Source organism: Bubalus bubalis, chromosome X (assembly GCF_019923935.1).
Source record: "Bubalus bubalis isolate 160015118507 breed Murrah chromosome X, NDDB_SH_1, whole genome shotgun sequence".
NCBI classification, from domain to species: Eukaryota; Metazoa; Chordata; class Mammalia; order Artiodactyla; family Bovidae; genus Bubalus; species Bubalus bubalis.
The window spans coordinates 120,994,693-121,009,179 of NC_059181.1; the positions used below are offsets into that span (position 1 = coordinate 120,994,693).

Consider the following 14,487-nt stretch of genomic DNA (forward strand, 5'->3'; position numbering starts at 1 on the left):
TCTTGTGATGGATATGGTGAGCTTTGAGTGTCTGCTGTCTCCAGAGCCGGGCAGAGAATGTGAGAAGCAGTAACAGACTTGGGGGCTCCCTGCATTGCCAAGGGCCATAGACTGCAGACAAATGGAGAACAAGTATCAGAAAGTAGTCTCTCCTCTTTAGAAGGCATTAAATGTACAAAAGAGTTAGGTCCCATAAGCTCCTGCCATTTGGCATTCATGGGGGTGACTCTCAGTCTGCTTGGGCTGTTGTTAACGCATACCTGATAGAATGGATGGCTTATAACAAAAAGAAATATATTTCTCACAGTTCTGCAGGCTGGAAGTCCAATATCAGGGTGCCAGCTTGGTTGGGTTCTGGTGAGAGCCTACTCCCTCATTCGATAATGAATGTCTTCTCTCTGTGTCTTTATATGGTGGAACAGAAATGATGAGTCTCTGGGGTCTCTTCTATAAGGGCACTAATACCACTCATGAGGACTCTATCCTCATGACCTAATTACCTCCCAAAGGCCCTCCATCCTAATATGTCACATTGGGCATTAGGATTTCAACACATGAACTTTGGGGGGGCAAATGTTCAGTCCACAACCGTGACCTTTTCACAGAATTCTGATCTTTCTCTCTCTTAAGAGGGATGGTATAGGGAGGGAGGTGGGAGGGGGGTTCAGGATTGGGAACACATGTACACCCGTGGTGGATTCATGTTGATGTATGGCAAAACCAATACAATATTGTAAAGTAATTAGCCTCTAATTAAAATAAATAAGTTTAAATTAAAAAAATTTTTTAAAAAATTGAAAGACTATTAGGTACATATTTTTAAATACTCCACCCTCCACAAACACACCACTACAAGCATATGGTACTTGAGGTTTCAGACATAAGTGGGGTCACTTGATAAGAGCATACATAGATGTTCTCCATTTTCCATCCTTTCTACCTCCACTCATTCAGATCAAGGGCTTATTTGTGCAAGTTCCTGACTGGCTAGCAACACTGCTAAATATGAGTACTGTTACAGTTAAATTTCAAAGCATTCATTGAAATTGATTGTGGGTGGGCCCACACTGGGGAAAATGCTGCCCAGCCCACTAGTGGTAAAAGATTTTAGCTACTTCCTAATAATGAAACATGAATTTGTCACTGCTTCACATCAAAGGACTGGCATGTTATCAGAAGAATAAAAAGGAACAGTGATTTTATTTTTGCAAAGATTTATTTTCAAGAGTAGAAAGTCAGAATCTTTGGTAATATAACTCCATCAATGTGCAGAGGAAAGAAATTTCAATAATCCAAGAATGACCTCATTGGATAGGCAATGCTATAACTTAAAGAACGTGTTCATTTAAAAGAAATATTGAAAGAAGAAAAAACCTTGCTTCCCAACCTACAGACATCAGACATTATAGCAGCACAAAGAAGAAAAAGAAAACTAGGTTGCAAGAGAGTCTTTATACCTAAATCCTTTTGGGAGGTTCAGGACAGATCTTAACTATACAACATTTCCAGGTTCTCCAATGGTTGGTCACTTTTTGCCATTTTCACCACTCTCTCCACAATTGTTAAATATTATTACTGCATTTGCCACAGATGCCTTGCTTTTAGGGATTTTATTTAAAAGCTGAAGTACCCAAGTGTTTATTTTTTTGTAATACAGCATATTCTAATGGTGCTATTTAGCTAATGCTGCAGCCACCTCATGCCCAATTTCCATTATAAGTCATTATTTTAAGATGTGTAACTTGGCTATAGAAAATTGCTCTATAAAGACACCTGAACAGCAAGTTCTTACATGCTCAAGAAAAATTTAGGATGATGAAATGTTAAAAAAAAAAAAAAAGAAGACAATAAATAGTCTTTAATAGCTTAGACTACCTTTCTGAGCTCTTAAAAGTTGAAAATGAGTTGTTGAGGTTTTGCTGTCAGTTTTTTTCTCTTTTTCTTTTTTGGAAATAAAGACAACCTAATAGGCCTCCATCTAGAGCAGACTTCTAACTTCTTTGCCCTTATAAATCAGGCTATAAAGAGGTGAGAATCAGCTCCAGATTTGTTGCACCTTTCTTTCCTAGCGTCATGAATATTGCTATTTTCATTGGCCTTAGAAAAAATACAGTGCTGTTTGCAGTCATTAAAATAGACATTGTTTAAGGAAGGTCTCATTAATGTTCACTTAAAAAAATTCTGCCCTTGGGGCATTAAGTGGTAAAAAGAGCAGGAGCTTAATAGCACAAAATTCAAATCCTGACTCCAGACTCAGAGCTTCAGTTTTCTCAAGCCTAAAATGAGGACTATATGAATGGTAAGGATCCCACGAGATGAGGCACACAGTATCACCTAACAGTGTCCAGTGCCGTAAGCGCACAGTAAGTAGCAGCCAAGGTGATGATGATGGTGGCCATGATTTCTTTTCTTGGGAACAAAAATATAGCGTCTCATCTGGGCCAAAAAGATTGGCAGAACTGTAAGTCAACGTAGGGGAAGGCTCTTATTAATCACATTTCATGAACTTCAGTTAATGGTTGGGGAACACACACACATACGCAATGAACCTTCCATCCTTCTGAGTCTCAGGAAATATGCAGTGAAGAAAAGTTTCTGAAAGTAGAGAAAAGGAAGGAAGATATAAAATCCATGGAAAAATAACTACTTATTTCCCAGTCTCCTGTGCAACGTAAAGTAAATTAATATAGTGCCCAAAAAAAAGCCTATAAATAAGTATCAAGGAACTTCTAGCAGCCTTAATATAGCATAAGAATAAGATCTCACAGGATAAAGCTAGCGAGAACCCCACTCCCCTTTAAATCCCTTTTCAATCACTATCACCAGAAGCAAGAGAGATTTTCTCACTTGTTTGACCCAGACTTAAGTGATAACAGAGCATCCTCTGTTAGGATGGTGGATACCACAATCGTGCTGAAAGACCTTGACACAGAAAACCAAGCTAATATGTTCCTGAGTTAATCCAACCAACTGTCTGGGAGTTAAATCATATTCTTGTCATCTTGTGGATGTATGCTGATACAGTTCACCATGTATCCCTTGTATGTACTTCACACAATTCATCCCATTTAGCCAGCAACACTGAAATAATGGATTCTTGACAGTGACTCCAGTTTGGATGTTGCATTTGCAAGCAAAACACACTCTACTTCCTCAATATTGGCTGCTTTAGTGGAGGCTCTTACAGCTGACAACACAACAGAGAACTTCATAAAGAAAGTCTCATGATAGCTGTTATTTATTATGCAAATACTGCCTGCCATGGCAACATTGCATCCAGGAGTTTGCTTTATTTGCGCTAGGACATGGCCTGCATATTCAAATGAAGGCAGCCGTACATTATGCCTACACATTACAAAGATTTTGTTTTCCTTGACACTTACAGGAGAACAAACTGCAATTAATATAGCCTGTTTAAGCAGACAGCACCCAATTAGTTATCATCCATTTTCAGATTGGGATGCTAGACAAAAAACATGGAGCTGGGTTCCTTATTCAAAAGGAAAATACATCCAAACTACAGGTTTTCAAAGACACATTTAACTCACAATGGCAAGGATACTCACTTAGCCTTTAATGTGAAATGGAGTGTTAATTTTTCTCTGTCACCTCTTAATTGCTTCCTTATTATACTGTTCAAGCAGTTAATTGCTAGACTGAGTGAAAGAGTGTTTTCAGGGGAAAGGAAATGCCACAGCATGAAAGAAAAAAAATAGAAGCAGTTCACTAGCGTAATTGGGTCTGATATAACATTAGCTATGGTATTCCTTTTAATGGTACCTACAAAAATTAATAGGCAAAGCCAAATTGTTTGTGATTGGGGAAGTAGACAAAGATTAAGTCACTTGGCATACCTACATGTGACTTGCGTCTCCATCATTTTACCAAGTAAGCAAGCGAGTAGACCCTTCCATGCCATCCACACTTGGCCCAGATGCCCTCTGCCTTTCCCATGTGTGCTGCAGATGGGACATCTCCATGAGCCGGATGTTCCGAGTACAGAAGCTGGTTCCAGAGAGCCTTGTAGACACTTATTTGCTGCTCTCCCTGGATTAACCCCTAACAGTATAATTGAAGGGGAAGAGAAAACAGAAAGCAGTTGACACGAGTCCTGTGCTTCTCAATGCTTTGGGGCTCCCCCTACAATTCCATTTGTCCCTTAGAAAAATTGACCCCTCCTTTCAGTACCATCAAAGATGGGAGTTGACACTGTCAGAGCTTGATTGTGCTTCTTCACGAAAGAAATGGATAGTCCGGAAAAAAGGCAAGAATTAAAGACATTTTTCGAAACAACAAAACATAGATCACTGGCTTTAATGAGGATGCTTGCATGCCAATGGTAGAGAATTCATAATAAGTATTATTTTCTACATCCTCTAATTTTATTAGAGCATAGCAATTATTAATGAAGAAAGATGGTAAAGAAAACACTTGCTTAAACTGTGAGGTTAAAGAGAGATTTTTTGTTTGTATTGCATTTTAATTATGATCAAAAGAATTAACTTTGTTGTATCTTACATTTTACTTCCCAATGAAATATAGGAAAATGTAAACCATTTACTGAATTGTGTTCATTAGCCTTTACTCAATGATTAGCTCATTAGCCTAACTCTATCTGCCATCCCTGTTTACTGCTTAATGAAATCTGCTGATCTTCTCTTGGTTTTGCCTCTAGAAAGTGAGGGATAAACAGTGGAGAGAGTGACTGGGGGGTGGATTCCTTCTGAGTGGAACAATAATATCAAACTGTACAAATGATCCACCTCCAAAGATGCAGTAGTAGAGAAAATTCAATCCTGAAGTAGATAATGCTCAAGTATAAGGTAGAGAACTACTAGTCAAGTAATTAAAATGCTTAATATAAAACATTACAAACAAAATCTTCTAAGCTTTGCACACTTCTGCCTATGACTATAGGGCAAACAATCTAGAATAGTGGTTCTTAACCTCGGATCCATTCATGGGAATCAGGGGTCCATAATCAACTTAAAATGTTGCATAAGAATTCTATGTGACTATGAGTCTCTGTACATTTTTCTCAGAGAGGTAATCATTTTGTATGCCATATAACAAATTATCAGAAATTCAATGGAATAAAACAGCACACACATTTATCTTACTGTATCTGTTGGTCAAGTGTATGCATGCCTTATCAGGATCCTCTGAGAAGTTGCCACCAAAGTGTCAGGCAACATTTCATTGTCATCTCCAGATTTGACTGGAGAAGGGTCTCCTTCCTAGTTTACTTTGGTTATTGGCAGAATTCACTTCCTTCTGGTTGTAGGACTTGTGGCAGCTTGCTTCATCAAAAGCAACAAGGAGAGAAAAACCCTAGAGTCAGTCTGACAACAAGAAGGAGTCTTATAATAAAATAAACTATAATAAAACATAGAGTGATAGCACATCAACTTTGCCATATTCTATTGGTTATACAAAAGCTGCATATACTACACACATCCAGAAGGAAGGGAATATACAAGGCGGCAAATACCAGGAGGCAGGGGAACTGGAGGCCACCTTAGCTTTTCAGATCTTCAGATGGATATAAGATTTTTTAAAAAGTTATAAACCACTGATCTGGTCTACAGAGTGAGTGGAAGTCACTCAGTCATGTGACTGACTCTTTGTGACCCCATGGACATAGAATTCTCCAGGCCAGAATACTGGAGTGAGTAGCCTTTCCCTTCTCCAGGGGATCTTCCCAAACCAGGGATCAAACCCAGGTCTCCTGCATTGCAGGCAGATTCTTTACCGCCTGAAACACCAGGGAAGCCACATGGGAATTCTAGCTAGGTCAGAAAAAATGATGTGGCTTCTGCTGCGTGTACTTTCTGTCTCTATGTTTCTCTGGGCTCTTCCTTGGAATGCTCACCTGTGGAGGCAGGCCACCATTCCATAAGGAAGCCCAAACTTGCCCTTCCAAGTTTGGTCTACAGAGTACATATATATTATTCATTATCTATTGCTGAGTTACAGATTAGCACAAAACTTAGTTTCTTATAACAATGATAATAACTTATCCCTCATGGTTTCTGTGGGTCAGGAATTCAGACAAGGTACAGTGTGGAGGGCTTGTAGTTGCTCCAGCATCTGAGGTCTCAGCTGGAAGATTCTAAAACTGGGAGTCACCTGAAAGTTCATTCAGTCATACGTCCAGTGGTTCATTCTTACTATTGGTTAGGGCCCTTGGTTCCTCTCCACATGCGTTTTTTGTGTGGCCTCTTTAGGGGCAGGTTTGGGCTTCCTTACACAATGGTAGCTGGCCTCCACAGGTGATCATTCCAAGAAAGAGCCCAGAGAGACAGAGAGTGCATGCCAGCAGAAGCCATATCAATTTTTGTGACCTAGCCAGAATTCCCATAGCTTTACTTCTAATGTATTATTCTATTCATGAAAGCAGTTATAAAGATTCACTCAATCTCAGGATAAAGAAAAAACAGACTCCACCTCTCACTGGCAAAGGAGATGGAATAAATATGTGGGCTGGGTCATTCTGGAAAATATAATCTGCCACAATAAATGTAGGCCTTCAACAAATATTTACTAGAATCCTCCAGTTTGTGTAGGTAACTGATCTAGTCCATTTACCAACATTTATCGAGCTGTAACTCTGAGACTTAAAGCATCCCAGAGAAGTCCCAACACTGAACAGAAACTCAAGAGTTTGTAACTGAGTCTCTGTTATCTTACAGAGACCTGCTCTTTATAAGGGTCTTTCACCTTTAATAGACACAGACTCTCCAGTCTCACAAATGAATTCCCTTCATCTTACCATAGAAATGCTCTAAAAATGGTTCCCCTGCATTTTGCAGATACAGCAAATTAACAATCACATGATTCAGTACTCATTTATTTCTTTTTCATTTATTCAATACATATTTATTGAATATCTACTATATGCCAGACACTGTTCTAAGCACTGGTGAACAAGCACTGAATTACAAGGATGAACAAAGTAGACATTGTTCCTGCACTTAGTGAGCTCCCAGTCCAGTGCAGGAAACTAAAAACTAAGCAAGAAATTGTAACACACTGTGATAAATGCTATGAAGAAGAAAATACAGAGTGCCATGGGCTTGGGTTGAAGGAAAGCTATGACCAACCTAGACAGCATATTAAAAAGCAGAGTCATTATTTCACCAACAAAGGTCCGTCTAGTCAGTTATGTTTTTTCCAGAAATCAAGTAGGGATGAGAGCTGGACTAATAAAGAAAGTTGAGCGCCAAAGAATTGATGCTTTCAAACTGTGGTATTGGATAATACTCTTGAGAGTCCCTTGGACTGCAAGGCGATCCAACCAGTCCATCCTAAAGGAAATCAGTCCTGAATATTCATTGGAAGGACTCATGCTGAAGCTGAAACTCCAATACTTTGGCCACATGATGCAAAGAACTGACTCATTGGAAAAGACCCTGATGCTGGGAAAGATTGAAGGTGGGAGGAGAAGGGGCTGACAGAGGATGAGATGATTGGATGGCATCACTGATGTGAAGGACATGAATTTGAGTAGGCTCCTTGTGTAGGCTCCAGGAGTTGGTGATGGACAGGGAAGCCTGGTGTGCTGCAGTCTATGGGCTCGCAAAGAGTCGGACATGACTGAACGGCTGAACTGACTAACTGATGGGCTTGGGTTAAGAAATAATTCTTAAAGGAAATGACAGTTACCTGCAAATTCTGTATGTTCTTTAAAGGCAAATAATTCCTACAGTATAAAACATAGGCACTTACTGAGTGTTTAATAAACCCTTGCTCTCTTCTAAAATCTTAAATGGAGTGCAACTTTTTAGTAGGACATTTAGAGCTTTATGTGACTTGGCATTGCCCTTCTTTTCCAGTCCCATCCATCACCACACCCTTCCAACCACCCTGCATTCTCAGCATTCCTAAAAATGGCATACACTTTTACACTGCTACAATTTTTGTGATGTTAGTATAGCTTCGAGTGCACCTCCTGTTCTGTGTGTGTGTTTCCTGTCTTATTCATTCCAAATGAATTCATTCCAAAAGAATTAATTCAAATGTTATGTTATACCTGAAGCCTTTCTTGATCAACGTCACCCAAGCTGGGACTAACTGTACCTTTCTCTTGGTATCCACAATACTAAGCTTACACCAATTATTTCACTTTGTCTGGCATTTTAATTAAGGCTTCCCTGGTGGCTCAGAGGGTAATGCATCTGCCTGCAATGCAGGAGACCTGTGTTCGATTCCTGGGTTGGGAAGATCCTCTGGAGAAGGAAATGGCAACCCCCTCTGGTACTCTTGCCTGGAGAATCCCATGGATGGAGGAGCCTGGTAGCCACAGTCCATGGGGTTGCAAAGAGTCGACACGACTGAGCATTATAATGACTTCTCTTTGTCTGTCACCCCCCTCTTTATTCATTCATTCATTCATTGATGGGGCAACAAGCATATATTAAGTATATGTTATATATTGTATGTCCTCCCTAGTGGCTCAGACAGTAAAGCATCTGTCTGCAATGCAGGAGACCCAGGTTCAATCCCTGGGTTGGGAAGATCCCCTGGAGAAGGAAATGGCAGCCCACTCCAGTATTCTTGCCTGGAAAATCCCATGGACCCAGAGCCTGGTAGGCTACCGTCCATGGGGTAGCAAAGAGTCGGACATGACTGAGTGACTTCACTTTGTGCTTTGTATATATTGTATGCATTATGCCAGATGCTGGAGATACAATATCAGAAAAAATAGGCAAGTTTCTTGCCCTTAAGAGAGTACCCCACTGTCATTATTCTACTGCTGGTTGACTGGAATTCACCATATCATTTGTTCCCTTTTTTGCTTCCTTCTGCCCCACAGAAAATAGTTTCAAACAAATGATTCATTATTACTATAGTATTAAAATCAGGAATAAAAAATATTAACACAAAAAAGAAATTATCCCACTGTTCTTAGCACAATAATTCATGCAGTTCAGAAGTCCAGTGTATGTTTAATATTGGGATCAGTGGTTTGAATCTCGACTATATCTCTCTAAATATATCACAGAAAGTGTATGATTAGAAACTAAGACTATATGTTACTTCTTAGATGGATCAACTAGTTCAAATCCAAATGACCCCAAGATGAGCTGTTCCAAAGGTTCTGTTGATTACCATTTTAATAAAATAGATAAATTGCCCCACATAAGCTGAGAGACTGTATCATTTGGATGTGTAGTTTCATTCACTCTAACAAGCTATCACTGTATCAATCCTAGAGTAGTATGATTCCTAGAATAGAGTTTTGTTAAGTGAGTAGCACTGTTTGCATAATATCTTTTCCCCTAATTTTATTGAGAAATAATTGACATACATCACTGTATAAGTTTAAGGCATCCAGCATGGTGGTTTAATTTACATATATTATGAAATGATGACCCCAAACACATCCATCATCTCAGATAGACATAATAAAAGAAAAGAAAAAAATTTTTCCTTGTGATGAGAAGGATCACATACCTTAAAAACATTAATGCAGAATGAGATTCCTGGATGGACTTCCCATTTATTTTCTTCCCTTCAGATAATAAGTCCATGGACCATTTGTCTTACTGTACATTTCATACTGCCTTCATTTTCTACAACAAATTATCCCCAGGTGATATGTACTGTGTTTAGGCACAGTTTTAAACTGCCTCCAGCGATTGTCTAGGAAAACCAACAAAAGCCATCAAACTACTTGAGACAATAGAAATAGAGGCACTGCTATTCTAGCTCCCTCTCCAACTTATTCTAGATAAACTAGTATTCACTCTCTTTCCAAACCTTATCAGCACTCCCTAGATCTAATCACTCTTCCTTCTAATCCATGTTGTCACCTTCTCCCTTCAAATGAGACCTCTGACAAGCTTTTAAATGATCCTCCTCTGTTAGCATAATCTTAATAATTCTAATAACATAGGTCTGATTTACATATGTAGAACTCCTAAATCAGTATATATACCCTGAGTGACACTAAATTTTTTCTTAATATATTATGTATGCCATGAATTCCTTCCTGTACTATAGCCTATATTCAGATCTCTCACAGTGTCCCACATTTGAAATAAAGAATGCTGTTTTGTACAGCTGGTACAGTTTGAAAGTAAAAAAAGTATATATTGTTGGTGGATAACTAGATTGAACAATCTGATGTCTGACTTCTGTACAAATTCATTTTTATTAAGCTATGTATCCATTCCTGCCTCTCTGTATTAACTTCTTTACCTAAATCTCTATTCTTTTTTTGTTAGCTTCCAGTTCTCTATTGTCTAAGCATACAGACAATGTACCCTATACCTTGAACTCAATTTAGCAGACAGTCTTTTTGTACCATTTTACAATCTGCAATATTTGCATTTCTATACATCCCTTTAATTCACAAAGAACTGTACATCTCCTCCAGAGAAGGCTGAAAAATGCAGGTAAAGAAATATTAAAATCCTATATAACTTGGAAAATAATTTAAAATATCCATTCATAAAAATATAAATGATCCCTTTTTGTTGCTAGCTTCTAATGGCTTCATTTTTAAAATATGTAGAAGGTCCTCATTATACCACAAAAGAGTCAAGGGAGACAATTTTCCTTGCCAGCCCATGAATTTATGCACTTTCTCATAGAGTTGGAAATTGCTGTTAACATAATCTTTCTGAGATTCCATCTCTGTATACTTTATTTGATGTCTGCTGACACCAAATCAAATCTAAACTGTTGTACAAACCAACATAAGACAGGTCATCTAAAAGTGGGGCTCTTCCATTGTTTTTCCCCTACAAGCCCAAAGTTATTTTTTTGTGTATGTCATAATTGGAACAAATACAACAATAAATATATTTCAAAAAGTCCCTGAAATAGACTATTTTTAATAATCTTTAAATTATTAGAAGAAAGGATATCTGTAGAGTAAATGCAAATTAGCAATAATGAGAAGTAATTTTTTAAAGACCAAAGAATCAGAAAAAATGTGGAAAAGAGTAAATGGTAGAAATCCAGGATTAACACTAGAACTTTATTTACGCTTTCTGTAAATAATCTGGCAATCATGTATAGCAAAATCTCCATGAGTATTTTGTTTTTGCTGATTCACTTCATTGTACAGCAGAAAGTAACATCACATTGTAAAGCATTTATACTCCAATAACAATTTTTTTTTAATCTGGGACTGAACAAATCAAGCAGAAAGGGGACAGGGGCACTGGCAGCAGCAGTCCTGAGAGACACGGGGTGTTGGCATAAGTCCTTTTGGAGGTCTACCATAGATCTGTAGCCCTACCATAGAGACTGCAGACTCTAGAAATGGGCCACCTCAGGCCAAACAACTAATAGGGAGGGAACACAGTCCCACCCATCAGCAGAAAACTGGATTAAAGATTTACTGAACATGACCCTCAAACTACAGCACAATTGCACTCATCTCACATGCTAGTAAAGTAATGTTCAAAATTCTCCAAGCCAGGCTTCAGCAATACATGAACCGTGAACTTCCAGATGTTCAAGCTGGTTTTAGAAAAGGCAAAGGAACCAGAGATCAAATTGCCAACATCCGATGGGTCATCAAAAAAGCAAGACAGTTCCAGAAAAACATCTACTTCTGCTTTATTGACTATGCCAAAGCCTTTGACTGTGTGGATCACAATAAACTGTGGAAAATTCTGAAAGAGATGGGAATAGCAGACCACCTGACCTGCCTCTTGAGAAACCCGTATGCAGGTCAGGAAGCAACAGTTAGAACTGGACATGGAACAACAGACTGGTTCCAAATAGGAAAAGGAGTACGTCAAGGCTGTATATTGTCACCCTGCTTATTTAACTTCTATGCAGAGTACATCATGAGAAACGTTGGACTGGAAGAAACACATGCTGGAATCAAGATTGCCGGGAGAAATATCAATAATCTCAGATACGCAGATGACACCACCCTTATGGCAGAAAGTGAAGAGGAACTCAAAAGCCTCTTGATGAAAGTGAAAGAGGAGAGTGAAAAAGTTGGCTTAAAGCTCAACATTCAGAAAACGAAGATCATGGCATCCAGTCCCATCACTTCACGGGAAATAGATGGGGAAACAGTGGAAACAGTGTCAGACTTTATTTTTGGGGGCTCCAAAATCACTACAGATGGTGACTGCAGCCATGAAATTAAAAGACGCTTACTCCTTGGAAGGAAAGTTATGACCAACCTAGATAGCATATTGAAAAGCAGAGACATTGCTTTGCCAACAAAGGTCTGTCTAGTCAAGGCTATGGTTTTTCCACTGGTCATGTATGGATGTGAGAGTTGGACTGTGAAGAAGGCTGAGTGCCGAAGAATTGATGCTTTTGAACTGTGGTGTTGGAGAAGACTCTTGAGAGTCCCTTGGACTGCAAGGAGATCCAACCAGTCCATTCTGAAGGAGATCAGCCCTGGGATTTCTTTGGAAGGACTGATGCTGAAGCTGAAACTCCAGTACTTCGGCCACCTCATGCCAAGAGTTGACTCATTGGAAAAGACTCTGATGCTGGGAGGGATTGGGGGCAGGAGGAGAAGAGGACGACAGAGGATGAGATGGCTGGATGGCATCACTGACTCGATGCACATGAGTCTGAGTGAACTCTGGGAGTTGGTGATGGACAGGGAGGCCTGGCGTGCTGCGATTCATGGGGTCGCAAAGAGTCAGACATGACTGAACGACTGAACTGAACTGAGCATGACCCTGCCCACCAGAGTAAGACCCAGTTTTCCCCACAGCCAGTCCCTCCCATCAGGAAGGTTCCATAAGCCTCTCATTGTCATCATTCAGCAGGCAGACAGAAGAAGCAAGACCTATAATCCCACAGCCTCCAGAACGAAAACCACAATCCCAGAAGGCTAACCAAATGATCACATGGATCACAGCCTTGTGTAACTCAATGAAACTATAAAGCATGCTGTGCTGGGCCACTCAAGACAGACTTACCATAGTGGAGAGTTCTGACAAAACGTGGTCCACTGGAGAAGGGAATGGCAGACCACTTCAGTATTCTTGCCTTGAATGTTGAACAGAATGAAACAGTATGAAAAGGGGGAAGGAACAATGATCAATTATAAACATTTGAGAATGCAAGCAATTGAGGATTCTGCTTCTTGCCTCAGGATGAAGGAACAGCACACAAAGAACAAGAATTTCCTCTTCAGATTTCTCATTCAAAGCTCTAATAGCAGAGCATACTGCAGCCATTGCTCAAAGAATCTTCCTTTCACTGAGGATAAACTGAGCTGAATTTCAGCCAGCCAGATAGGTGTGGTGGTGAAGGAAATGTGCCCTTCCTCATAGATTGGCCATTTACATCTGTAATAACTGCTCCACAGTCATTTGCCTCTCAAACAATTTGAGTTCAAGCGTCAACAAAGCTAGGGAACTCAACCTAGTTCTAACTTACATTACAAAGCACCAAAACATTTTATTTCAACTAAAAATATCTCCTCCTGATTTACATTGTTATCATCTATAGTAAGCCTTATCTTGAATGAGTACAGTTATTACAGGCACCTAGGACAGTTCTTAGTTATAAAGACATTAAAAATTTATCATTTAAAGATTATTGGTAAATGCAAAAACTTCTAGTATCCCCTAATATTAGAAGTATCAAGAAAGTACTTAATTCCATTGTTTGAGAAGATTTAACTGTGGGAGTCCCTCAAGTTGACTCATGGAACCTTAGCTTAAGTAAATTTTTAAGAAGACTTTATTTTTGTAGAGTAGTATTTGGTTCATGGGTAGTAAAATTTAGAGGAAAGCACTTCCCGTATAACCCTTGAGTTCACACATGAGTAGTCTCTCCCACTTTCAATAATACTCACCAGAGTGGTATATTTGTTAAAGTTGATAAACCTACATTAATAAATCATATTCAACCAAAGTTGACACTACATATGGTTCATTCTTGATGTTGTACAGTCTATAAGAGTAAAGTGAAGTCACTCAGTTGTGTCTGACTCTTAGAGACACCACAGACTGTAGCTTACCAGGCTCCTCCATCCATGGGATTTTCCAGGCAAGAGTACTGGAATGGGTTGCCATTTCCTTCTCCAGAGGATCTTCCCGACCCAGGAAACGAACCCAGATCTCCCACATTGTAGGCAGACGCTTTACCGTCTGAGACACCAGGGAAGTCCTGTACAGTCTATAGATTTGGACAAATGTATAATGTCATGTGGGGCTTCCATTGTGGTGCAGACAGTAAAGAACCACCTGCCAATGCAGGAGACACAAGAGATGTGGGTTGGATCCCTGAGTTGAGAAGATCCCCTGGAGAAGGGAATGGCTACCCACTCCAGTATTCCTGCCTGGAAAATTCCACTGACAGAAGAGCCTGGTGAACTACAGTCCATTGGGTCAAAAAGAGTCAGGCATAACTGAGCAGTTTTCACTTGCTCACTTTCATAATGACATGTATCCAAAATTATGGTATCATACAGAGTATTTTCCTCTGCTAGAAGAAAATGCAAAGGAACCAGATATCAAGTTGCCAACATCCATTGGATCAAATCTG

The 14,487-nt window shown here is 39.4% G+C and overlaps 1 long non-coding RNA gene across 2 annotated transcripts; it reads right to left on the reverse strand.

Moving 5' to 3' along the window:
- Window positions 1-1,210: 1,210 nt before the first annotated feature.
- On the reverse strand, window positions 1,211-12,971 carry LOC123331758. 2 transcript variants are annotated; one of them, XR_006548521.1, is made up of 3 exons: window positions 12,912-12,971; window positions 3,855-4,059; window positions 1,211-2,595 (listed from the first exon to the last, which is right to left on the reverse strand). It is a non-coding gene; the product is annotated as an uncharacterized LOC123331758 (long non-coding RNA). The 2 variants fall into 2 exon arrangements; XR_006548520.1 differs by lacking the exon at window positions 12,912-12,971 and adding an exon at window positions 9,457-9,630.
- Window positions 12,972-14,487: the final 1,516 nt, after the last annotated feature.